Below are 27,039 nucleotides of genomic sequence, written 5' to 3'. Positions count from 1 at the left end.
TGATCCAACATGGCTCACCTTACGTTCTTATATGCAAGTGTGCTCCTCAGCAATCACCCAACGAGAATCCTCTGATCTGTGCAAAAGCATAGATCCACAGATCCTTCCTTCTGATAAGAAGGGGAAGGTCCATGGACATAGGGATAGGTAATCTTTGATGAACCAGTGACTTGATCTAGTTATTATCTTGGGCATAGATTCCCACACTATGGTCCACAAGGTTCATTCAGGTGGTCCATGGTGTGTCTGTGGGTACGTAATTGAAGATGGGAGATAGCACATTCATTCATGAAATATTTACATTGATCGTTAATTGTATTTCATTATTTCTTTTATTTCTTCTGTTGCTTTTTGTGTTACAATAGCATAAAATATATAAGAATTTTTTTAAAAAACAATAAAAATACAATGAAAGATCACACAGCGACCTGATCACTTTTTGGGTTGTGGCAGAATGCCAAACAGTACAACTATGGCATATAAACCTACTATGGAACAATGCATGCAAATGATTTGGTATATGGCTTTAATGGAAAAATTCACTCTGAGACTAAAATCGCATAAAAAATACAAGCAGACTCTGACAAATTTACTCAATATGTAAATAACAGGGACCATCCAAGGGCTCCACCTGCCACGACTGTTATGGATTGACCTTCTGAGATAACGTATGATTAAAAAAACAAACAAACCCAATGTAACACAGAAAATATATAAAAAATACAAACAAATAAACAAACTGCTTAACTTTGTTTACCCGACACTTTCTAGGGGGAGGGGAGAGAAGAGTTAATGGACTCTTTTGTTGTCAAAAATGTAATGTATAAGTACTTTGGAAACCAGTGTGTGCAACAAATGTTTGTATATTGGAAAATCATAAATTAAACTTTTATAAAACCAGACAGTGTCTTGCATAGCGCAGTGCAATTGCTACAATAGCCAGAAAAATCATTATGTGGTCTGCCAAGACCCACCCCTGAGAATTTTCCAAATAGTCCATGGGGGTGGGTGTTTGGAAACCACTAATCTAGGGGCTACAAATATTTATTGATTAACTAGCGATTAGGGAAGTTTTCAATCTTTGATCTTTTATCATGTTTTTAATATTCTGTTGGGAGCCGCCCAGAGTGGCTGGGGAAACCCAGCCAGTTGGGTGGGGTAATAATAATAATAATAATAATAATAATAATAATAATAATAATGGGGGATCTCACACCTGGAAAATGCTTAACTTGTGCAAATATCTACCATCCTGTTAGGTGATATAGGTTACTGCTTCTTCATTGATATTCCATCTGCTGGAATGGTTCTTTAGCACTATTTCAGAACCACCCAGCTTCTTTTTCTTCCTCCTGTTTCAGTCAGTCACATGGGCAATTCCTCTCTCTCATTTACTCTATAGCGATCAAGATGATGTCACCATGACACTACATCTGTCATACCATGACTCATCAGACGCTAGAAATCACAGCCAATCAGACGTTGCTATCTCATGGAAGGCAAGTTAAATAAATATCTGAACACTTTTGCAAGGAGTGTGTCAAATCACCTAAAAGAAAATGATTTAAACTGGGTGTTTGTGTGTGTGTGTGTGTGAGAGAGAGAGAGAGAGAGAGAGAGAGAGAGAGAGAGAGAGAGAGAGAATTAGTGTCAGCTCAGTCCTGGCTGTAATAAATACCTGCTTTCCCTCAGAAGGTTCTGAAGAAAAATGGCTGAAGCTAATGGTTTAGTTCTTTATCCCTCTGAATCCTGCATGCATCAGGACTTCTTTTCTATGATACAAGAATATACCCAGGCATATCACATGTTTGTCGCTATCAATCAGTGGGCATAGAAAGTCTTGATGGGAGTTGACATACCTATGTTACTGTAATCACTCACGCATTGGTGAGAGGAGCAATTTGCAACAGGCTAAAGAATATGTCTGATTATGTAGGGCTTTTTTTAGTTGCAAAGTGGGGAGCTGAGACTGGAAGTCAGGCTGCATAATGAGTAAGGATGCTGGGGGAATTCCCTGTATGTGAACTGACCAGGTCTGCACCTCCCAAATTAATGTGTGGGTCTGAGTGTAGTCATCCTTTGGATTTTGCATTTCTCCGTATTATCATAATGCATTTTAAAAATACAAGTTTTACAATAAGGTATTTAGAATGGCTTATTCTGAGAAAGAATTGATTTAGAAAGGTATGTTTTGTTTAAAAGTTTGTTCAGAATAGTATTTAATTGTGTTTAAATACAAATTGTTTGAATACTTTTTAAAAAATAATAATAATCTCAGACTAAACCAGATACAGGAGGAATGGCTATATAAATGAACATATGCAAAAGTATATGGACCAAACTAGACTAGTCCATCCATTCAAATGGACTGTCAAAATGGTTAGGGGATGGGAAAAGAGAAATATGCATGGGCTGAAATGATCAAAATAGGTATAGCTAGTAATCTAATAGGCTTCATTGGGGCACACAAAAAAAGAATTTAATAGGGAGTAAATGGCTAGGCTTTAAAAATTACTTAGCTACATTAATTTCCTTTCAGTGGAATATCATTGTTTTCACAATGGACTACAAAGGACCCATTGGTCTCTCTGAATGATACATCCAATACAGTATTATTATTATTTTAAATCCTAAATGTACAGCTTGATGTTATTCATTACAAGAGTGCCAGTTAATTTTCTTAGCTTTTTAAAAAGTTCTTTTCAAAGGGGTAGGAACAATATGCTTTTTAGAAACTACTGTTCAAAATAGAAATCTAAGCTATTTCAGCAAGTTTATATATAAAAGAGCACCCACCCACATACAATGTGTATTCACTTAAATGGCTTCTTAATAGGAGTCAAGTGTGTTTATCAAATGAACGGGGATTTCAGTCTTTCTCCCGCACATTCTGTGATTTTGAAGTAGGCATTCCGTTTTATTATCTTCCAAAGCAACTAATCTATCCCAAACTTAAAAATGGAAAGTGTAATGCTGGTGGTCAACAAAAGAGGGGTAAAGACTCTCTCAAGGCAAATCTTTAAAAAATGTAGTATAAACACTGGCAACTGGGAAACACTGGCCTGCGAGCGCTCCAGTTGGAGAACAGCCTTTACCAAAGGGTGTCATGGGATTTGAAGACACTCGAACTCAGGATGAAAGGGAGAAATGTGCTAAGAGGAAGGCACATTTGGCCAACCCTCACCTTGATCAACTCCCGCCTGGAAACCGATGTCCCCACTGTGGAAGGAAGTGTGGATCCAGAATTGGTCTCCACAGTCACTTACGGCCTCACTGTTAAGATTGTGTTTATGGAAGACAATGCTATGAGTGATCTCCAAAGAAGAAGAAGAATCTGAAGTAGGCATTCAGTTTTATTATAGTGAGGGTGGCGGATACTGTCAGGAACATTGGCATTATCTATATCTATCTATCATCTATCTATCATCTATCTATCTATCTATCTATCTATCTATCTATCTATCTATCTATCATCTATCTATATCTATCTATATCTATCTATCTGTCTATATCTATCTATCTATCTATCTATCTATCTCTATCTATCTATCATCTATCTATCTATCAATCATCTATCTATCTATCTATCTATCTATCTATCTATCTATCATCTATCTATCTATCTATCTATCTATCTATCTATCTATCTATCATCTATCTATCATCTATCTATATCTATCTATCATCTATCTTTTTTATATATATAAATTTTTATTAAGTTTTTCTTTAACAAATAATTTTGACAGCCATGTTTACCAATTTACAGTTTTTGAACTTCCACCAGTACCTCCTTCAATCATCCATTTTTCATATCTTTACACATTTTCTATGTAGTATTGCCGATTTGATAATAACCTTCCATCTCAGTTTCTTTCTTACAATATACCTTGGTTTATCACAAAGCCTCTTTAAAACCCACTAGCATTGTCTGTTCATCACATACAGTTTTCAGATATTCCGTAAACTTTCCCCAGTTTTCAATGAATTTGTGATCTTTCTGATATCTAATTTTTCCAGTCATTTTATCCAATTCTGCATAATCCATAAGTTTCATTCTCCACTCAATCAAGGTCGGTAATTCCTCTTGCTTCCATTTTTGGGCCATTAGTATTCTTGCCGCTGTAACTGCATATTGAAACAGTTTATAATCACATCTTTTTATCTCTCTTCCTGTTATTCCTAACAAAAAGGCTCCTGGTTTTTTAACAAACGTATATTTAAACATCTTTTTCAATTCGTTGTATATCATTTCCCAGAAACCCTTTACCTTCTTACATTCCCACCACATATGAAAAAATGAACCTTCTTTTTCTTTACATTTCCAACACTTATTACACGTTTTATACATTTTTGCTAACTTTACGGGTGTAATATACCATCTGTAAACCATTTTCATAATATTTTCCTGTAACGCCGTACATGCAGTGAATTTCATATTATCATTCCATACCTTTTCCCAATCATCCAATTGTATATTATAACCAAAATCTCTGGCCCATTGAATCATGACTGACTTTATCTCCTCATCTTTTGTTTGCCATTCCAAAAGTATTTTATACATTTTTGACAATATCTTAACATCATTATCAATTATCTCCGTTTGAAATTTCGATTCTTTCTCTGTAAATCCCCTCTCTTTGAGGTCCATTTTGAACCTTTCATTTACCTGAAGATAATGCAACCAATCATACACATAGTCTTTAACTTGTTCATATGGCTTCATTTTCCATTTCCCCCCCTCTTTCATTACTAACTCACCATAAGTTATCCAATTTCCTCTCATATTAATTTTCTTTACACTCAATATCTCTAATGGTGACAACCAGTGCGGAACTTTAGGTTCCAGTATATTTTTGTACCTCTCCCATATTTCTAATATGGAGCTCCTGAAAATATGATTATCAAAACCCTTATGAGTTTTCTTCTTCTCCAACCATAAGTAGGCGTGCCAACCAAATCTATTATCGAAACCCTCTAGGTCCAATAGTTTGTTGTTTTTTAGTTTTATCCAGTCCCTTAACCAACAGAGACAAGACACTTCATAGTATAGTTTCAAGTCCGGCAGGGCAAAACCGCCTCTTTCTTTGGCATCTGTTAGTAACTTAAATTGTATTCTAGGCTTCTTGCCTTCTATCATCTATCATCTATCTATCTATCATCTATCTATCTATCATCTATCTATCTATCTATCTATCTATATCTATCTATATCAATCTATCTATCTATCTATCTATCTATCTATCTATCTATCTATCATCTATCTATCTATCATCTATCATCTATCTATCTATCTATCTATCTATCTATCTATCTATCTAATCTATCTATCATCTATCTATCTATCATCTATCTATCTATCATCTATCTATCTATCTATCTATCTATCTATCTATTTACCTACCTACTATCTATTTATCATCTATCTATCTATCTATCTATCTATCTATCTATCTATCTATTTAATAGCTCACATTTCAGGGCGAAACCCTCCCAAGGTGACTTACAAAGAAGAATGAAACTTCTTATACATAGCAGGATAAGAACAGGATAAGAATCTGCCTGACATGAGACCACATGAGACCCCCCCCCCCCCCGGCTTGCAGTTCATACACTGGCTGGCAGCAGATATAAAGGGTTTCTGACAGGGTCTCTCCTAGTCTCTACCTGGAGATGCTGTGGATTGGATTTGGGACCTTCTGAATGCAAAGCAGATTCTTGTCCACTCTGCTACACCCCTTCAATATAATTTAGCTTCAGGGATCCTATGCTTCCAAATCAATTTCTAAAATGAATTTGTCTGTATTGCTTCCAGCCCAATCCCCTAGCAATCTTATTTTTAACCACACAACTTTGATCTCTTCTGCCATGCTAAACCACCAAAGTTGTTCCCAGGAACGGATTTAGGTTTGATGAGGCCCCAAGCTACTGAAGGTAATGGGGCCCTTTATATGTCCAGCTGTCCTTTGTCAACAACAGATTGTCACTGTTTTTTGTGTTGAATATATACTATATGGTAATGTATGGACCTAATAGGTATCTAAAGCGATTTGCACATAACAAATTATGTATTTTATCAAAGTAATTGATACAGAAATGAGCAATCCAATGATATTTTCAGGAGCAGGCTAGCAAGTGGGGCCCATTACTTACATCATAGGAGCCTACACAACACAAAACACTGTTGCTGTATGTAGGCTTTATTTTATTTGTTTTTTATCTTATATTTTGGAAATGTACATCGGTTTTTCCCCTTTAATTTTTTGGGGGCCCCCCAAGAGAGTGGGGCCCTAAGCTATAGCTTGTTTAGCTTATAGGTAAATCCGGCACTGGTTGTTCCCAGTCCTTGCAGCAGGGGTCAGGTACATTTTCAGCCCCAGGGCCACATCCTCTCATAAACAAACTTTTGGGGCCTGCATGCTGACGTTGGGCATGGCTAGAGGCAAATGTGGGCATAGCCAGAGACAGAAGTGGGCAGAACAATGGCTAAAGCTCTTACAGCTGCCTGCACTCCAGCTATGCAAATGTCAGGTACATTGGTGTTTAGAGTTAGCATTCTTACAAAAGACAAATCCCATTTTGGAGGAACACGCTTTTCCCTGGATATAATCACATGGAGACTCTGAGTTTAGGAAAATAAGAAAGCCATCATTTTGCAGGAAGTAGGTGTTTGACAGAAAAGATCCTTGTTCTAATTAACTAAGGAGGAGAGGCAAAGATGCTCTTTAATCTAAGAAGGAGATGCTCTTTAATCCCAGCAGTAGACACACACAAAGACATTGCCTCTCCTTAGGTAAGAATGAGGAAGAAGGAAGTACAAAATGAGGTCAGCAACTCTATTGGTCAACACAAGAAGGGAAGGCTAGAGTTTCCTTTCTATCAACCCTTCCCATGCAGGTATGTCACACTTACACAGCAAGCTGAGTTACATCTCAACACTGCCAACAAGAAATTTCTACTCTCTCACACACCTCAATTCAGGCAAAGGAGGACACATTCTACCTGGACAAAATCTCTCAGGGGAGGTACAGGATAGAGATGGCTAGGAGGGGGGCTTGGAGAGGGCGGGTGTAGCCTCGAGGCAATCTGGGGGGCTAGACAGAGAGACCTTGAAAGCGGCATTTGGTCTCCAGGCCCTAACCCTGCCTTATGCCTTTGAGGTGTCTACAGCCGCCCAGCCATGCCATCTTTTCATCACATATGCAAGGTGCACTGTCGGAGACAAATTCAAGCTGGTTGAAAGCACTTGAGAAAGGAGTGGAGCAGGGGCAATGAGGGGGTGTGGCTTCAGGAATCCCCAGAGCCCATGAGCCTGAGGTTACTCACCCCTATCTTACATCATGGGAGATGAGTGCTCCGAAGGAGGGTCACAGCAAGGTTATACTTTGCTACGTAAACGGCTGTCTCCTGTCATGAGATGCTCTCTCCAAGGCACTGTTATGGGCAGAGGTGGATCCAGTTTAAAGGCTCAGCACATGTATTAATGACAGAATCCATGTCTTACAGTCAGACATCAACCAGTATTTCTTTATCTCTCCCCCCACCCCCAATTCAATGCTTGGGAAAGAATTATTGAAATGAGCCTGGGAGCAGATGACTACCCTGAACGTGCTTCAGCCCATTACTTTCTGTTAGACCATTTGCCTTTAACTCTCACTTGAGCGACTGTTCGGCAAAGTTAATAGCCGTGAGCTCTTCGGGGAAGGTTTATAAAACCATGTCCAAGAAAATAAATAGAATGAATGAGCAATCTCTGGAGAAAGCCTTGACATTTAAGGAGAGAGAAAAAAATGTAAATGTGTTCCAAAAGTATCTGCTATGAAAGAACATAGGGGAGGTGGGGTGTGATGGTGTATTTTTATTTTATTTTATTTTATTTTATTTTATTTTATTTTATTTTATTTATGTTTTTGCAGCAATTAAAAAAGAGGATCAGTTTCCCTCTAGGGAACCACACCCAAACCAAGATGCGTACAATATACAGGAACCAAAACACGTCTGATCCAAAGTTGCTCTGCTCATAAGTTTCTTATCACACCCTGCCTGCATTTCAATGCACTTCTGCCGCTGTAGAATCAATGGGCTTTGATATGTGGAAAGCTGGAGAACAGCTTTGAACTCCACTGAACCCAATTATATCTGGCCATTTAAAAGTGCCACCGCTTGGTGATGGTAGGATTCTGCTCTTTGAACTAAGAAACAGAGTTCAAGGCCTACTTTGAGTGCAGCAGCAAATTCATACTCCATCAGGGTATTGCTTTCTCAACTGAACTGGAGTCAGGAAAGGGAATGTGAATGGGGAATTGCATGTATTAACATAAAGGTGTTGGGGCAACCGAAGTGAGGGAAATGGAAAACTCTTTCAGAGTTATTTCTAAAGAAACTTTCGGCTGCTTAAAACCTGAAGCCTTCGAAAGCTGTGCCTCTCTGAATGCTTGAAATATTGGAATTAGGAGGTCATCTTGCGACAGGCCTCCTAGGGCCAAATTGGACATCCTGGGTGGTTCAAGTGGCAGGCTCAAATCTGATGTATCGTGAACACAATACTCACAGTATTACCCACAGTAATCACATGTCCCCTCCCCCAGCATGCCATGGTAAAGATATGGGGGGGGGGCTGTTTACAAGCAGTAAGTGGGCAAGTGAGTCAGCCTCTGGAAGCCTCAGGCAGTTTGTATGGGAGGAGGGCAGTAGATATCTTCACGTTTTAGGATCAGCCAATTTGTAGTTACAGTACTTAAAGTATCCATCCTGCTTTTCTTTACAAAATAGATTTAAAGCAGCTTACTGAGACATTTTAAAAACACAAAATACAAGGAGAGTAAATACGAAGTAGCAAACAAGAGGATGTTCTGCAACAATGTTGAACATTTCATTTACATTGATTTGACTTTGGAGTTGTTTAAAGTGAAGAACCTAAGCATTCTTGGAGAAGAAATGCCAAATATCTAGGAGGGTTAGTTTCTTGGGAAAATTCAAATAGGTGCAGAGGTCTGGTTCTTTGGGCTGATTGGCTTCTCTGCTCTCTAGACCAAGCTTATTTAAAAGGTTTCTTATCTCTATTTGGTAGAGATCAAAGAGAGAGCTGGAAGTGACTTGAGAGAGATTATCACTTTCCATGGTGTACACCAGAGTAGACAATGTGGTGACCTCTAATTAGGGATTGACAAAAGTGTCCATTTTGATTTCCCTCAATTTCCAGTCTTAAGTTTAGTAAGTTTGCAATTTTTATTTTTTTCAAAAATATTAAAATTCATCAGCATTTTGTATATATTTTTGTAAAGCAATTTTCCCTAATGTGATGAATTGTTGTATGCTATTTTCACTCATATATGCAATATACCCAATTATATGCATTTTTGTCGCCATTGCTGGGCTGCAGAACTGCAAGATTTGGAGAAGTGCAAATTTCAAAAGCTGGCTCTGTTTTGGGTTGCCTTTTGTTTCAGGAAGGCTCACCTTCACATGTGAACTGAATTTCTCCATCACTGCCTACAACTCTTACCTTTCCTGATCATTAACCATGCCTGCAAGTTGGAACCAAACAACTTCTAGAAGGCACCACACTGGCTCCCCCTGCTGTATATGCACGTTTCATTTATCCGTCTGTTGCCTCTGGTCAAACAGGTTTTTCAGATAATACAGAAACCTGAAAAACCTGCTTATCTGAGGTATCAGCAAAATGTGCACATAGTCTGAACGTCCCTACAATCCTTCACTCAAACTGCCTTCAAGTCTCAGGGGTAAAGCGACTGCCTGCCTCCAGCCACTGGTTGGGTAAACATGACTGGGGAATGTTTACTTCCCCAGCTGCATTTCCAGCTTTTGCAGCCCTGGACCATTTCACAACCAATTTCAGGTGTGACATTTGAGTTCCACTTTTCATTCTCCTCCCTGGCCAGCCATTCCTGACACTTTCCTCCTGCACATTAAATTGGTATAAGAATGCATTATTTAAAGCCTTTCCTATCTCTGTGCTGTGGAGATAAAAGCACAGGCTTTCCTTAGGAAAAACAAAACAAAACAAAAGCCTTGCGACGACATTCAATTGCTCTAATAAAGAAAAAATATATAATGCCTGTCTTTGGGCTGCTTATCCTCAGAGACAGTTTGCACGAGAACAAGTGAGAATGACTTGAGGTAATATTCCCCTAGCCCTCGCTGCTGCTTCAGAGGATGGTAAAAGCCACTGAGGCATATTATGTCCACACTTTGCTGTGTGAATTCGCCAGAAGGGTTGTGAAATGTTTCCAGAGCAACCAAGTGTCTTGCATAAAACTCTCCTTCTCAGTGTGGATAAAGGAGCTAAAAGTATTAGTGAGCATTTCAAAGATTTATGCGCCTTTCCTGCTTTCTGCTGTTGTGTGCTTGAAGGAATCATTCATGCTTGACAGCAGGCCAGAAGTTAGTGGAGGAGGGAGGAACCCATCATTTTATAAGTTGTGTTGTGCATCTATTTGGCTGATTGTCTCTGTCCCAAACCTCCATAATAATAATAATAAGTTATTATAACTTTTTTAAAAACACACACAACCTGTAATATCCTGCAGTAGCAACCTCAGGTGGGATTATGAGACACGTATCAAGAAAGGAGGTCTTATGGTGGTTTGAAGTTGCAATTTGGTGCGTCATTATAAATGCCAAGTGGAGAATTTTCACAATTTACAACAGCACCTCCCTTTCACCGATTAAGGAAGCATTGTACTTAATGGAGGGTTGGCTCTCATATTCCTGAATGGCTAGGGTCATTGATGTGATCATACATAGCCCTCAGTGACATCTAAGGGGCTACATGTCATCATGACATAATCACTTCTTCTTCTTCAGCAATCACTCGTAGCCAAGTAAGATTGTCTTCCATAAACACGGTTTTAGCAATGAGTCAGTAAGTGACTGTGGAGGCCAGTTCCTTCCACAGTGGGGACATTAGTTTCCAGGCAGGAGTTGATCACGGTGTGGATTTGCCAAACTTGCCTTCCTCTTAGCACGTTTCTCCCTTGCGTCCTGAGTTCAAGTGTCTTCAAACCCATGACACCTTTGCTAAAAGCTGTTCTCCAACTGGAATGCTAGCAGGCAAGTGTTTCCCAATTGTTGGTGTTTATACTACATTTTTTAAAAAAATTGCCTTCAGCCAATCTTTAAACCTCTTTTGTTGACCACCAGCATTATGCTTTCCATTTTTAAGTTTGGAATAGAGTATAGTGGTACCTCGGGTTAAGAACTTAATTCGTTCTTAACCTGAAAATGTTCTTAACCTGAGGTACCACTTTAGCTAATGGGGCCTCCTGCTGCTGCCGCCGCCACTGCGATTTCTGTTCTTATCCTGAAGCAAAGTTCTTAACCCAAGGTACTATTTCTGGGTTAGCGGAGTCTGTAACCTGAAGCGTCTGTAACCCGAGGTACCACTGTAGTTGCTTTGTAAAACGATAATGAGGCATCCGCACAACATGAGCAGTCCAACAAAGGTGATGTTGAAGAATCACACTGGTGATCTTTGCTTCTTCCAGTACACTGGTATTAGTTTGCCTGTCTTTCCAAGCAATGTGTATAATTTTTCAGAGACAAGAAAAGATGCTGTAACCAAGAAGGAAAAAATGGCACTAAAGCCGTGAGCAGGCATGAAAAGGGCGACTATTCTCAGCATTAATAGAAACTTGGAAATACTGCAGATCCCCTAGGTTCTGTTTTTGCCAGTGGCGTAGCGTGGGTTGTCAGCACCCGGGGCAAGGCAAGTAATTTGTGTCCCCTAACCCGTGGATTTGCACCCCCTAACCCGTGGATTTGCACCACCTAACCCTAACCCCCAGATGTTGCGCCTGGTGCGGCCAGCCCCCCCTGCACCCCCACGCTACGCCACTCGTTTTTGCCATACACACACCCCACCTGAAAACAGACAAACATTTGGCAGACTCCTCTAAGGGCTGCTTCACACAGTACAGTTTTCCTTATCACAAGCAATCTGATGTATCACTGCAGTTTCTAGTGGGCAAAATAGCAATTGCAGAAAAAATGTACTACTGTGATCATGGACATTTCTGTGGGTTGTATTCAGGTTATCTCGTCCATGTGAGCACCATCATATGCCATAATATAGAGAAGAGGAGAAAAGTAGAAATAATATAGTGTGTACTTGCTCAGAATTATTATCCAATGGCAAAAATACAGTGATATTCAAGACACTGAACTTAATAAAAACATTTGCTATAGCAATAAAAGGTCAAATCAGAACAAGGTTGCACTCAGTTTCTGCACCACATGAAGTTATTTAATGAGTATTTTTTTAATTTAAGAAAAGACTTAAAGGTGGACGGCTGAGTGACTGACAGGTTCTAATAATATCATCTCTACAGTCTTGTTAGGGGTATAAGAGATTAGCAAGCACCTAGTTAGAACTGTCACTCAAAAAAATAAAAAAAGGAAATCAAATGTTGAACATGAAAATCAGAATTCTAGGGGATGACGTTCACTGATCATTTACTATTGTTTTCCCATTGACCATTGTCAGTTGATAGTTGTCACTTAAGCACAATAGCCACTTGAAAGGATCCTGCGTAGGCGTTCAGGCTTATGGAATGGTTCCAGCAATATGATCAGTTGAGTCTTAAGTCCGACAGTACTTTTCTGGATTTTGGCATGGTAGCAGGCAAATTAGAAATATTTGGCTCACAGCTCATTGCATAGTTGAGCAATCACACAGGGCCTTTTAAAGCCACAACTACTATTCCGGAAGCTGTTGTCTGTTTTTGTGCCTCAAAATCGTTTTGGATGACTTAGGTAACTAGTGCCATCAAAATTTCGCCTTCTCTGGAGAATTTGCGTGGATCATTGTAGGGAATGGTTGCAGATCAAGCACCAAAAGGAAAGATAAATAAATGCCATTTCCTTGTGTATCCAAACTAAAACATAAATCTACTTGTAATACCACAAGCCCATTTTGTATCAAAAAGGGGATATTTCATGAATTAACTCCAATCTCTTTCCTTGAATTTCCTCAAATTTTTACAGTTTGATGATGTTGTTGTTGATGTTCTGCCTTTCCCTTTCCCTTCACTGGTGAAAGAGTAGTAAAGGTAAAGGTAAAGGTACCCCTGCCCGTACGGGCCAGTCTTGCCAGACTCTGGGGTTGTGCGCCCATCTCACTCAAGAGGCCAGGGGCCAGCGCTGTCCGGAGACACTTCCGGGTCACGTGGCCAGCGTGACATCGCTGCTCTGGCGAGCCAGAGCTGCACACGGAAACGCCGTTTACCTTCCCGCTAGAAAGCGGTCCCTATTTATCTACTTGCACCTGAGGGTGCTTTCGAACTGCTAGGTTGGCAGGCGCTGGGACCGAGCAGCGGGAGCACACCCCACCGCGGGGATTCGAACCGCCGACCTTTCGATCGGCAAGCCCTAGGCGCTGAGGCTTTTACCCACAGCGCCACCCACATCCCCGGTGAAAGAGTAGCCTCAGATTAAGTTGAAGCTGCATGTTCCCTTTGTTTTCCTGTTTTGTTCACTGCTCCACCTTTGAAGTTGTGCAAAGCGTTCAGATAACCAAATGACCATAAGCATGTGCCACTGCTAAGTCTAGCTTTACAATGATAATTTCCCTCTCCACATGCCTTCCACTTTCAAAAGTACCAAACAAAAGCAATTTCTCTGCCCCCACCTCTCTCACACAGTCGGTTCCACTAGCTTCTCATGAACAGCTGAGATGCTACTGGTATTTTAAACCCCACCTCCCCTTAATGAAAACCTGGCCACTGCCTTCCTGAGTTGTGAAGAAGGAATAATTACATTTGCACTGTCTGCTGCAGCAGGGTTCTTACTTTGGCTAGTACCCTACTTTATTGCATACTTAATGTACCGAATCCATCCCTGAGCATATAATTAGAACAGCTAGGGGTATTCTGGTAACATTGCCCATATAATTTGTGCCTTGCTTAGCTGTAATTGAGTAAACATCAGATATTATTGAAGGGGCCTTTTATACACAGATTTTCAGGCTGGATAAACATGAGAACATGAAATAGACTCTCAACTGCATGTCATGCAAAGGATATTCTGAGTCATTTTCTCCTTAATGAGAAAAATGAATCAAGTCCAGCCAGTCTCATTTTCAAGCAATTTTACAGTCTGGGCTATTTGTAATCCAGTTTTCTGGAAAAAGGACCAATTTTAGGTAATAATTTACAAATCATCAGACCTAATTCCTTTTAAAATGATATGCTATATTACCTGAGGTCTGGTTGGCCTTCAGATAGCAGAGTGGCAAGAGATGTGAACTTATCTGCCACCTCCAAAATCTTGGTGTAGAGAAATCGCCATTCTCAGGAAGGTGCTCTGTCGCCCAGACAGCAGCTTAGGAAGAGAAAATGACACTATAATGTAAACTTGATTTGAACACTGGAAGAGGACAATAAGAGCCATCGGAGTTAGATCAGGGATCAGTTCTGGTCACCTGACCTCAAAAAGGATATAGTAGAACTGAGAAAGTTTCAAGGGGATGGAGTAGCTTCCTTATAAGGAAACATTGCAGAGTTTGGGACTTTTTAGGGAAAAGGTGAGTAAGAAGTGATATGATGGGAGTTTATGAAATTGCACATGGCATAGAGAAAGTGGAGAGAAAAACTTCTTTCACTAGAACTTGTGGACTTCCAATGAACCTGAATGTTGGTAGATCAGGACAGATACAAGAAAGCAAGTTCTCTCTGCTTGCAGACTTCCCACAGACATCTGGTTGACCACTGTAAGAACAGGATTTTGAACTAGATTAGCCATTGGCCAAGCTTTCTGTTTAAGAAAAGCTTAAACCTCATTGGTGACTAATAATAATAATAATAATAATAATAATAATAATAATAATTTATACCCCACCCATCTGGCTGGGTTTCCCCAGTCACTCTGGGCAGCTCCCAACAGAATATTAAAACCATGATAAAACATCAAACATTAAAAAACTTCCCTAAACAGGACAGCCTTCAGATGTCTTCTAAAAGTCAGATAGTTGTTTATTTCCTTGACATCTGATGGGAGGGTGTTCCACAGGGCAGGCACCAGTACTGAGAAGGCCCTCTGCCTGGTTCCCTGTAACCTCACTTCTCGCAGTGAGGGAACCTCCAGAAGGCCCTCGGAGCTAGACCACAGTGAACGATGGGGGTGAGGATGCTCCTTCAGGTATACTGGGTCGAGGCCATTTAGGGCCACCTACACTTTGAATTGTGCTCGGAAACATACTGGGAGCCAATGTAGGTTTTCCAGGACTGGTGTTATATGGTGTTCCAGTCACCAGTCTAGCTGTCACATTCTAGATGCCGCTTCAAGATGTGGTAAACTTTCCCAATAGTCAATTGTCAGGGATGTTGGGAGCTGTAGTCCAGTAATATTTGGAGGAGCATATGCTTAGTCTATCTTCTCATAAATACCAATGTTTGTGTACAAGACATTGTGTTGTTGGAAACTTTCCACAGCATTGGGGTTTTTTTCTCTTATGCTAAGAGGGTAAGGAAATAATGAGGGTGATTGTGAGATTAAGAAATAAAAGAAAAATTACAAGCAAGGGTGTGCCTCAAACTCAGTCTGGAAAGTCCCCATGAGCTGCGTACACAGGATAAAGAAATCCAAGGGGCGTAGGCCCATATCTGATAATAGATGAAGTGGTTAGTGTAGAGTGGACAATGTATTAGAAATGTGTTGAACTCTGATAAGTAGATTGTAAGCCAAGCCTCTGAGAGAGGGGCGGCAGCTGTAGGGATAAAACTGCTGCGCCTACGCCTGAACGGGGCTCTTCGTATCCATGGGTACGGAGGGTCCGCCTTTGCAAACGCGACTAATAAAAGGGTTAACCTTATATTGAAGTCCTTTGTCTGTTTGTTTCCACGAACGACTTCTCACAATTCTGGCGCCCAACGTGGGGCCCTTGACGGGTGGCTTGAGCGATACTCAGACCCCGGGCAGGCGCCCCTCCGTCTTTTCGGAGTGGCTCGGGGCCGGGATTTGTTCATAGCAATCCACAAGGGCTAAGACAGGACTCAATATAGGTGGGAGAGACAGTCTCGATTATTAGCGGTCAGGGACCACGAGAGCCCAGCGGGGACGCCCGCCTGTTCACTAGTCGCGAGAAGCGGCGCTGGACTGTATTGGGTGAGTAGACGTGAGAATTTTTGTAAACTGTGTTACGGGGCGGGGGTGAGAGACTCGTCTCTTGAGTGAAAGAGAGGTTCCATACGGACGCGTGAGTGTGGATCAGGGCTCTGCCCTGACGAGAGGATTAGCTTGCGGTTCCATCTATCCCGCGAGGGAAGCGGCCAGGCGATTCCGTGTGATTGTGATAGAAAGTGAAGTTGGAGACATTGTAAACCATGGGTAAGGGTCAGAGTAAGAGACAGAAGGAGATAAATGTGAAGGGTCCTATAGACCCTAATAGTCCATTAGGGCAAGTATTAATACAATGGAATGAGGATTATATGAGACAATATACAGTTGGTTTGTCAAAAGTGACTATGATTAACTTCTGTAGGGTGATTTGGCCAAAATACCCTATAGGGTCGGACAAAATGTACAACTGGAACCCTGAGGGGGAGACTGAAAGGTATTGGATGACACAATTGAAAAAGTACCTTATAGAAAATAAGAGGAACAGGGAGAAGCCTTATTTGGAAGTGTGGTTTCACGTCCGGTTTTTTGGACCGGACCCCCCACCTCTTAAGCAACTCCCTGTGAGGACTAAGGAGGACGAGTCGGAGGATGAACAGAAACCGGTTCCCTCGGTTCAACCTCCCCCGGTCGTACCGAGCACACCGATCCCCCTCCCTTTGGTTCAACCTCCCTCAGTAACACCTGGCACACCGATGCTCCTCCCCTACATACCATTAGATGCACCGGTTAGAAGTCAGGGACAAGGGAGAGAGATAGAGACCAAAGTTTTAGGTAGGGAAGGGGAGGGAGGATCAACAGGCGAGTTCAGTACCCCATCAGCTCCGCCTCCCTATCCTAGGCTACAAAGAGAACTAGTCCAACTAAAGAGGGACGTAGAAAACTTACCATTTAGTCCCGCTAGATTTGGAGTCAATAGTGATTCTCCGGTCCAGAGTTATCCACTTAGAGAAACACCAGGAGGTATCAATGCTAACGGACAGCCAGTCATGGTATATGTGGTCAGTCCCATTAAGCCATCAGAACTTAGAGAACTGAAACAGACTCTGCCAAAATTACATGAGAATAGTCAGGAGTTCGCTAACCTCCTGCAAATGTGGATGGGGCCACACCTATATACATACACAGAACTGATGTACATTCTGGGACATTTGTTTACCCCGGAGGAAAAAGCCATGATCAGGAGGGCGGCTATGAACTATTGGGACACCCGACAACAGGCACAACAGGGAGCGGTCGCGGCGGATGTAAAGTATCCAATAGCCGACCCTAATTGGGATATTAATGATGACACCCATCGGACCCACATGAAGGACTTGAAAGAAATGATCTTAGAAGGAATTAAAAGAGCTGTACCTCAAAGCATGAACCTAACTAAAGCGTTTGAGGTCAATCAACAGAAAGAGGAATCGCCTGGCGATTTTATACAGAGAATCAGAGACCACTTGACTAAATATTCGGGGGTGGCGCCGGATTCGGCGGCATTTGATAATCTTTTAAAAATGCAGTTTGTCACAAAGGCGTGGCCAGATATTCAAAAGAAACTTCAAAAAATGAATTGGCAGGATGCTGCCATCATAGAACTAGTGAGAACTGCCCAACAGGTTTATGTAAACCGAGAGGCAGTCAAAAACAAGCAGAAATGTCAAATGATGGCAGCCACGTTGCAGAAAGCGTGGGAAAATCCAAAACAATTTAAAGAAGAGTCCAGCAGAGGGCAGGGATATATAGGGTATCGAGGAAGGGGAAGAGGACGGGGGAACTATTCTCAGGGCCCCGGTGTTATTTGCTATAGGTGTAACAAACCTGGCCATTTTGCCCGAGAATGCCGGACTCCGAGGACTCAAATTCAGGAGAAAAACAATGTAGGAAGGGGGAGTCAGACGAAAAGACAACCGGAGATGGAGGAGGACACTGGAGTGGCAGAGTTGTTTAGTTTATACGAATAGGAAACCTCCGGCTCAGTCCGGAGGGCCCGGAATGAGCCACTGGTGAATTTATGTGTGGGGCCCTCTAGAAAATCATTGGTCTTTCTGGTAGACTCAGGAGCAACTCGGTCTTCTGTTTGTACACCCATTTCTGGGGTACGCAAGACAACGTCAAATTTGAGAGTGGTGGGAGTAAGCGGTAAGGCGAAAGAAGTTATACAGTTAGAGGAAACCACTATAACAAGAGGAGACCGATCAGTGAAAGGGTCATTATTGTTTATACCCGAATCAGGGATAAATTTGTTGGGAAGAGATCTGATGGTAGAATTGGGGTTCCGACTAATGGACTTAGATTTAGGGACCCCCATGTATCTTTTACGAGAGGAAGATGAAGGACAAATAGATTCAATAGTATGGGCAGGTGGTGGAACGGTGGGAAAACTAGATATAGCCCCCATTAAGATCATAGTAAAACCAGGAATCACCCAGTCATGGACCCCTCAGTACCCTATGACCCGGAAGGGAAGAATGGGACTGCAGCCAGTGGTGGATGGGTTATTAAAACAAGGACTATTGGAACCTACCATGTCACCTTTTAATTCCCCCATCCTAGCGGTACAGAAAAAGGACGGAAAATATCGGATGGTTGAAGATCTGAGAAATGTAAACAATATAGTAGTTCCCCGTTTTCCAGTGGTACCCAACCCGTATACTCTCCTTAGCCGTATCCCCCCCTCCACTCGATGGTATACAGTAATAGATCTAAAGGATGCATTCTGGGCATGTCCTTTGGACATTGAGAGTCGGGATTTGTTTGCTTTTGAATGGGAAGATACAAAGACAGGCAGAAAACAGCAGTACAGATGGACAGTCTTGCCCCAGGGGTATACGGAGAGTCCACTTCTCTTTGGACAGGCAATAGGAGAGAAGCTGGCTGACTTCGTTCCCACTAGCCATAACCGTCTGTTGCAATATGTGGATGATCTGTTATTGATAGGAGAAAAAGAAAAAGAAGTGAGGCAGGATTCTATAAGATTATTGAACTGGTTGGGAAAATTAGGAGTAAAAGTGTCAAAGGAAAAACTGCAGTTCATGCAAAAGAGAGTAAAATATTTAGGGCATCTGTTGGAGGGAGGAACAAGAAAACTAGACCCAGAGAGAGTTAAGGGAATTTTGGAATTGCAACCCCCAAGAAATAAAACAGACGTGAGGAGGATGTTAGGACTACTGGGATACTGTAGATTGTGGATAGACCAATATGCAAAATTGGTTCAATTTTTAAATCAAAAACTCATTGGGGACGAAAAGGTAACATGGGAACAGGAGGATGGATTAAAATGGGAAGAAATAAAAAGGACACTGATCGGGGCCCCGGTCTTAGCACTGCCCAATCTTCAGCAACCGTTCCACTTGTATGTAACGATCGGTTCCCAGACTGCTGTAGGGGTCTTGGCCCAAAAGAGAGGGGGGCGATATCAGCCAGTTGCATATCTTAGCAAAACCTTAGAACCAGTAGTACGGGCATGGCCCACCTGCATCCAGGCGGTGGCAGCAGCGGCTGTATTGGTGGTTGAGAGTAGAAAATTGACTTTTGGAGGGGCCCTAATAGTTCATAGCCCACATCAAATATCTACTGTGATGACGGGGGCAGCCTCCACCTGGATGACGGACGGTCGCTTAGTAAAATATGAAACTATTTTGAGGACAAGCCCCAATACTACTCTGGGAACTGACCGAAATTTAAATCCAGCTGAGTTTCTGATCGGGGAAAGAAAAGAGTGGGAGCCAGATGAACATGACTGTATGAGTACTATACAATTAATGTCAAAAGTCCGGGAAGATTTGTCAGAAGTGCCCCTGGTGGAAGGAGAAAGATGGTACACTGATGGTTCTAGTTATGTTGAAGAAGGGAGGAGAAAATCAGGATACGCTATAGTTAAAGAAGATGGGGAAATTCTCGAAAGCGGGGCTTTGCCGGCAACCTGGTCGGCTCAGAAATGTGAAATCATGGCCCTGACACGGGCTCTCGAGTTGGCAAGGGGCTTAGAGGTAACTATATGGACAGACTCCCGCTACGCATGGGGGGTGGTACATACTTTTGGTAGAACTTGGCAGGACCGGGGATATATTAAGGCGGATGGAAAGCAAATAGAGCACATGGCATTGTTAGAAAGGCTATTGAATGCCCTTACTGGACCAGAAAAGGTGGCAGTGGTTCATATTTCAGCCCACACCAAAGGAACGAGTCCCGAAGAAGTAGGAAACAGGTGGGCTGATTTGAGAGCGAAGGAAGCCGCCAAGGGCATCCCTAGAGCCGCACTGGTTCAACAATATAGTTTGAAAATACCTGTCTTGACCAAAGCAGACACAGAAAACCTGGTTTTTACCCCCCAAGAAATTGATTATATGGAGAAGGAGGGATGGAAACAGAGGGATAATGTATGGGAAACCCCAGCAGGGCAAGTGGTGATACCAAAAGCTATAATGATGGGGATCCTAGAAAAGGTGCATGAGGGTGGGCACTTCGGGACGGAAGCAATGATCAATATTGTAAGACCCCTATATTGGAGTAAGGACATGTGGCCTATGGCACATGCCATAGCCTGGAAATGTTTGATATGTCAAAAAGTAAACAAGACCAGGGCCAAAACAACTGAGAGAGGAGGGAGGCCGTTAGCAGTATGGCCTTTCCAAAGAATGCAGGTAGATTTCACTGAACTACCCGAAAGGGGGGGGCAAAAATATTTATTGGTGTTTAAGGATCATCTCACGGGGTGGATAGAGGCTTTCCCTAGCAGGAAGGCGACGGCGCAAGTGGTTACGAAGGCTGTTTTAGAACATATCGTTCCCCGGTTTGGTATAATCGAGGCCATAGATTCAGATAGAGGCACACACTTTACCCAGAAAGTGTTACAAGAAGTGATGGCAGCCCTGGGAATTAAATGGGACCTCCACACACCATGGCATCCTGAAAGCAGTGGGAAGGTAGAAAGGGCGAACGCAGAAATTAAAAAACACTTAACTAAATTATACTTGGAAAATGGGCTACCCTGGACGAAAAACCTTCCCCTGGCTTTGTTAAGAATACGAATAGCACCAAGAAAGGACCTGGGAGTCTCCCCCTTCGAATTGGTGATGGGAAGACCATACCTAGCTCAGCTGGGTCAGCCCCTGGTAGAATTTAAAGATTTGTTTCTAAGAAAATATTTGCGGTCACTCTCCCAGTCTTTGTTATCTCTTCATAGACGTGGCATTTTGGTCCAGCGTCCTCCACTGTTGGAACATCAGCACACATTTCAGCCTGGTGACCGGGTCCTGATTAAAGCATGGAAGGCGGAGAAGCTACAACCTGCTTGGGAAGGTCCGTTCCAGGTACTGCTTACCACCGAATCTGCAGTAAGGACCAGAGAGCACGGGTGGACTCACTATCATAGAGTCAAGAAAGCTCCGCAAGATTGGAGGGTATCTGTTGATTCAGACAACCCACTAAAGGTGACGCTTATCAATCAGGGAACCAGGAACCAGAGAGGACTCAAACGCTGACCTTAATGTGCCTATTCTGTGATTGCAAGTGTTTCTATGAATGTTGTTGTTGTGCCCATTGTGAGTGTTGTGTACTATGCGTGCATTGTACAAGGTTATGTAACATAATCTTCATAGAGGACATAATTATCCAATATTGCACAATCACCTTAGAAGGAGAGGTCCGTTGTAATCTGACTAGAACCCCTACAGTGGTGCAAGCAGTGGACCAATTAAGACAGAGACAATGACAAGGGAGGGAGTAAAGAAAGTAGTGATGGGAATTGGCCTGTTGATCATGTTAAGGGGTGTCACGGCCAAAGAAATTCAGAATTGTGACCAGTGCATCCAGACTACTAAGACTGGGACTATGATTACACGAACTCTAATGTATTACAACGTTGCTCCAGAATGTGTGAAAAAATTAGATCCCTGTGTCCATAATCAGACCCAATATTTTAGATGCAAAACTAGAGAAAATAAGACAGAATGTTATGAGCCCCTAGCAGTGGGACCCATTACGTCCAGTATATATGTATATGGATATAAAGGGGGAACAGCAAATAAAGCAAGCGAGAGAGCGTCCATGTTTTCCCTAGCACAAACTAGGCAGGGATACATAGCCCATAACTCCACCAGGGGCACAACGAAGATACATGTCTGCTTTGATGCATGCATTGCCATCGCCAAGGGGCAAGGGCCTAACAATCAAGCTGGAGTCACCTGTGGATCATTTAAGCTGGGAGAGATCCTATCTCCAAAAGAATAAGTACCTGTCTCAGCAGGTTGCCGGTTTTAATGTAGGGGCCACTAGGACGACAAATTATTGGTATACCGGTGAGGTGGAAGGGACACCCCCATATCGGGGCCCAGAGGGGATCAACATCACCAAGGGGGCGGACTCAACGGCCAGTATTTCAGGGAAATGCAACCCTGTATGTTTATGGGCTAAGGAACGTCCTTCCACTAGCCCCAAATATATTCATTTTGGTTTAGGGATAGATGGAACCGGAAGGGATCCCTATGGGTATCTGATCATAAAAATACATACCACAAAAGTTAGCAAAAAGCCCATTTCAGTATATGAGAGCTTCGAGGAGGAAATACAGCAGTTAAACAACTTACCCCTACCCTCAAGAGCCCATAACATGTTTTTAAGCTTGGCTGAGACCATCGCCAAAGAGTTAACTGTGAGGAATTGTTTCGTGTGTGGAGGGACAAACATGGGAGACCAATGGCCTTGGGTGGCTCACGAGGTTAATTATACTGAGGTCTGGAAAAATGAAAAGAAATACACATACCATCATCCAGGCAATGAGGTCTGGCAAATATCAAATAGCCTGGTGGGAATGGAATGCTTTGTCAGGAACGCACCAAGTACAGAGGGGAGCACCAAGGTGGGAGATACCCCTTGTGTGGGACAGTGGAATGATAAGCAATGGTGGAGTTCAGATAACATTACCAGAGAATGGCCACCTGCATTAGCTAACATGATTAACATGACCTTTCTCCAGGACCCCCAAAACACCTCGAAGGAATGGACAACCCCAGATGGATTTTATTGGGCATGTGGGGGGTATGCATATAACAGGCTGCCTCTAAATTGGGTAGGGTCCTGTGTATTGACCACCCTTCGACCCAGCTTCTTCTTACTCCCCTTAGAGACGAAAGCTAAGCTGGGTATGTCTGTATATGAAGAAATTGGGCCCAGGAGAAAGAGGGCGATTCACATAGGGACATGGCAGGATAATGAGTGGCCCCCCGAAAGAATAATTCAATATTATGGTCCCGCAACTTGGGCTAATGATGGAACAGCGGGATCTTTTGGGAGGGACCCAATTTATCTATTAAATCGTATTATTCGCTTACAAGCTGTAGTAGAAATTATAACTAATGAAACCGCTGCCGCTTTAACAAAACTCGCTAAGGAAAGTGCAAAAAGCCGTACCTATATTATGCAAAACAGATTAGCGCTCGATTATTTATTAGCGAAAGAAGGCGGGGTTTGTGGAAAATTTAATCTAACAAATTGCTGTATTGAAATAGATGATAGCGGAAGGGTAGTAAAAGATATAGCTGACCGAATGATAAAGTTAGCGCATGTTCCTGTGCAAACATGGGAAGGCCTTAACTTCAAGGAATTATTCAGCTCATGGTTTCCAAAATTACCTGGATTACAAGCCATTGTAGCTTTAATTGGGTTAATAGCCGCTGGATGCGTACTAATCCCCTGTGTATTGCCCATTTTCGTTAACAACTCACTCTCCCTAATAGCCCAGCGGCATGTAACCACTCAACTAATGGCAATGAGATACGAACCCATACCGACAGATGAGGAGGAGAGAAATCACTGGGAGCAGCTATGTGAGTTTGAGGCAAGGTATCAAAAAGAGGGGGGATTGTGAGATTAAGAAATAAAAGAAAAATTACAAGCAAGGGTGTGCCTCAAACTCAGTCTGGAAAGTCCCCATGAGCTGCGTACACAGGATAAAGAAATCCAAGGGGCGTAGGCCCATATCTGATAATAGATGAAGTGGTTAGTGTAGAGTGGACAATGTATTAGAAATGTGTTGAACTCTGATAAGTAGATTGTAAGCCAAGCCTCTGAGAGAGGGGCGGCAGCTGTAGGGATAAAACTGCTGCGCCTACGCCTGAACGGGGCTCTTCGTATCCATGGGTACGGAGGGTCCGCCTTTGCAAACGCGACTAATAAAAGGGTTAACCTTATATTGAAGTCCTTTGTCTGTTTGTTTCCACGAACGACTTCTCACAGTGATGAACCTTTATCATTCCGAATGGTTAAACCTGCACAAGTATTTGTCAACAAGTTTGCGAGCAGGTGGATCCTTATGTGTAAGAATGCTTCCTTTGCTGTCTGAAGGAAAATTCACAAAACATTTTTTCACCTGCAGAAAGTCCTTATGATGGTGACATTTCCTGGGAATTGTAATGTGATTACATGAGAGGAGCATGTGACATGGTGGTTAAGAGACCAAAGTGTAGAAGTCCCTGGCACAAATCACAGCTTAGACTGCATAACATCAGGCCATTCTCTCACTTATCCTCAGCCCCACCTCTCTTAAATGGGAATATAAAATTATATTAGCACTATGTATCAGATTGTGTTTCATCTTGCCCTTTGGAAAATGGCATATGGGGGAGTCATGATCACAACAAGTGTTGGAAGCATTTACAAAACCCATTCATCACAATAAATTTCACAATAAAGTCAGCTTGCTTTTCGCCACAAAGAAACCCATTAAGTGAGTACGTACTTTGATTAACAACACAATGGCATTAAGATTTGCAAATGAGCCTCTTTCTGAAAACTACATAACGCAAAACTGAATCAGCTCCTGCATACGCTAAAACTGAACCAAGCTCCAAACAAACAAAAAAATTATAATCTTTAATCACTTTCAATATACATTGGCAATGTAACTGAAGCCAACTATAAACAAGTATTATTATAAACAAGTAATCAAAGGCACAGTCCTACATCAACTTACCTGGAAGTAAACCCCCTTGGATTCAACAACAACAACAACATTTTTTTTTATTTATAACCCGCCCTCCCCAGCCAAGACCGGGCTCAGGGCGGCTAACATTGAATATAAATACAGTAAAAACATTAAAAACAAAAACAAACAACAAACAAACAAACAGTTGATTAAAATGTAAGTTAGAATACAGTTTAAAATGCAGTCTCATTTTAGTGGTAGCCTATAAATCAAAGCCATAAGGGGAGAAAGCGTCAAATATTCACTGGGGCCAACTATCCATGCTGGTCTACAGGCCAGCAAAAAGAGCCGAGGGAAAATGTATATACAAAATCCTATATAAGGGGTTCCATCAAAAAATAAATGAGAAATAAATGGGGGGGGGGGAGACTGAGTCCAGCCCAAAGGCTAGGTGGAATAGCTCCGTCTTGCAGGCCCTGTGGAAAGATGTCAAATCCTTCAGGGCCCTAGTCTCTTGTGACAGAGCGTTCCACCAGGCCGGGGTCAGAGCTGAAAAGGTCTTGGCCTGGTTGAGGCGAGTCTAACCTCCTTGGGGCTTGGGATTTCCAAAGTGTTGTTATTTATGGACCTTAAGGTCCTCCGCGGGGCATACCAGGAGAGGTGGTCCTGTAGGTACAGGGGTCCTTATAAAAAGTTACTTCTCAGGAGATACATGTATGATTGCATTATAAGTCTGTTGCAAACACTAGGCAGTAAGTCTCACTGAACGCAGTGGTACTTCTAAGTATATATGCTTAGGATTGTACTGTAAATCAAAATTTGTCTGTTTCTGAACCTGAGACTAGAAGTAACATTTCTTGGAAATGCGAGAAATACAAAGAAGTACAAAGCTTCTTTGGAGACATAGAAGTACAAAGTTCCTGTGCATTTCATAGCTGTGTGGAAGCAGGAACTTCAAGTGGAGCAGTTCCCCACCCACCCTGAATCCCTGCAGCCCTTTCTCATGCTGCTAAAATCTGATCAGTCTGGCTTATAGAAGCACAGTACTCAGATGAAAATTAGATTTTATTTTACAGGAACTGCATATAGGTGGAAAAAAAAGAGAGTACAAATTTAGTATAGAATTTTAAACTGCAAGCTTTGATAAATTTGCTAATACTGTAAGTGCTAAAACACCAGTTTTCGCAAATCGCCCACACACGTATGCATGCAGAGGATGTGCGTACATATTTTAATGAAGACATATACCAGCTCCATTAAATAAATTGTATAGGAGAGGCAGCAATCTACTGTCTCAAACAATTGTACTGGAATCTGGCAGTGGGTGGGTGAAGAGGACTAGCTGTGGGGCAGGGGAGTTGCAGTGGGGGGGGGGGAGAATTGTGCACCCTTCCCCTCTTTTTTCAGCTTCCAATTGCCCCTTACTGTCATTGTTTTTCAGCAGAACCAGGGGTCTTCTTGTATGTGATTGACTGTAACATGTAGCTTGTCCCCAAGTGCATTTACAGTCTGTGTTTGACATCCAAGCCCCCAACAGTAGTTATCAGTTGAGCAGGAGGAAGAAATTGAATCGACTGTTCTCCTGGATTAACTCCATCATGGTGTCATGAACAACATAAATCCGAGTGAACCAAAGATTCCATCTCAAAGAACATAAATAGTTTTGTGAAATGCTAGAGCATTAAAAAAAAAAAAAAACAAACCAGAAGAGCACTTTCCCCCCTACATTTTTAATTTTTAGTCTTAAAGCTGTACAGTGGTACCTTGGGTTACATACGCTTCAGGTTACAGACTCCGCTAACCCAGAAATGGTGCTTAAGGTTAAGAACTTTGCTTCAGGATAAGAACAGAAATCTTGCTTGGTGCTGCAGCAACAGGAGGCCCCATTAGCTAAAGTGGTACTTCAGGTTAAGAACAGTTTCAGGTTAAGTACGGACCTCCGGAACGAATTAAGTACTTAACCCGAGGTACCACTGTACATGCAAAGCACCCCCCCA

The 27,039-nt window shown here is 42.1% G+C and overlaps 1 long non-coding RNA gene across 1 annotated transcript; it reads right to left on the bottom strand.

Moving 5' to 3' along the window:
- Positions 1–1,678: 1,678 nt before the first annotated feature.
- LOC310841686 lies at positions 1,679–25,432 on the bottom strand. The gene is made up of 3 exons (XR_014562691.1): positions 25,091–25,432; positions 14,215–14,337; positions 1,679–1,772 (listed from the first exon to the last, which is right to left on the bottom strand). It is a non-coding gene; the product is annotated as an uncharacterized lncRNA (long non-coding RNA).
- Between the last annotated feature and the right edge of the window lie 1,607 nt (positions 25,433–27,039).

The sequence above is a fragment of the Podarcis gaigeae genome (assembly GCF_964106915.1).
Source record: "Podarcis gaigeae genome assembly, chromosome: 3".
Classification (NCBI taxonomy): domain Eukaryota; kingdom Metazoa; phylum Chordata; class Lepidosauria; order Squamata; family Lacertidae; genus Podarcis; species Podarcis gaigeae.
Note: the sequence above shows the minus strand (reverse complement) of the source record. Positions and strands in the feature narration are given on the sequence as shown.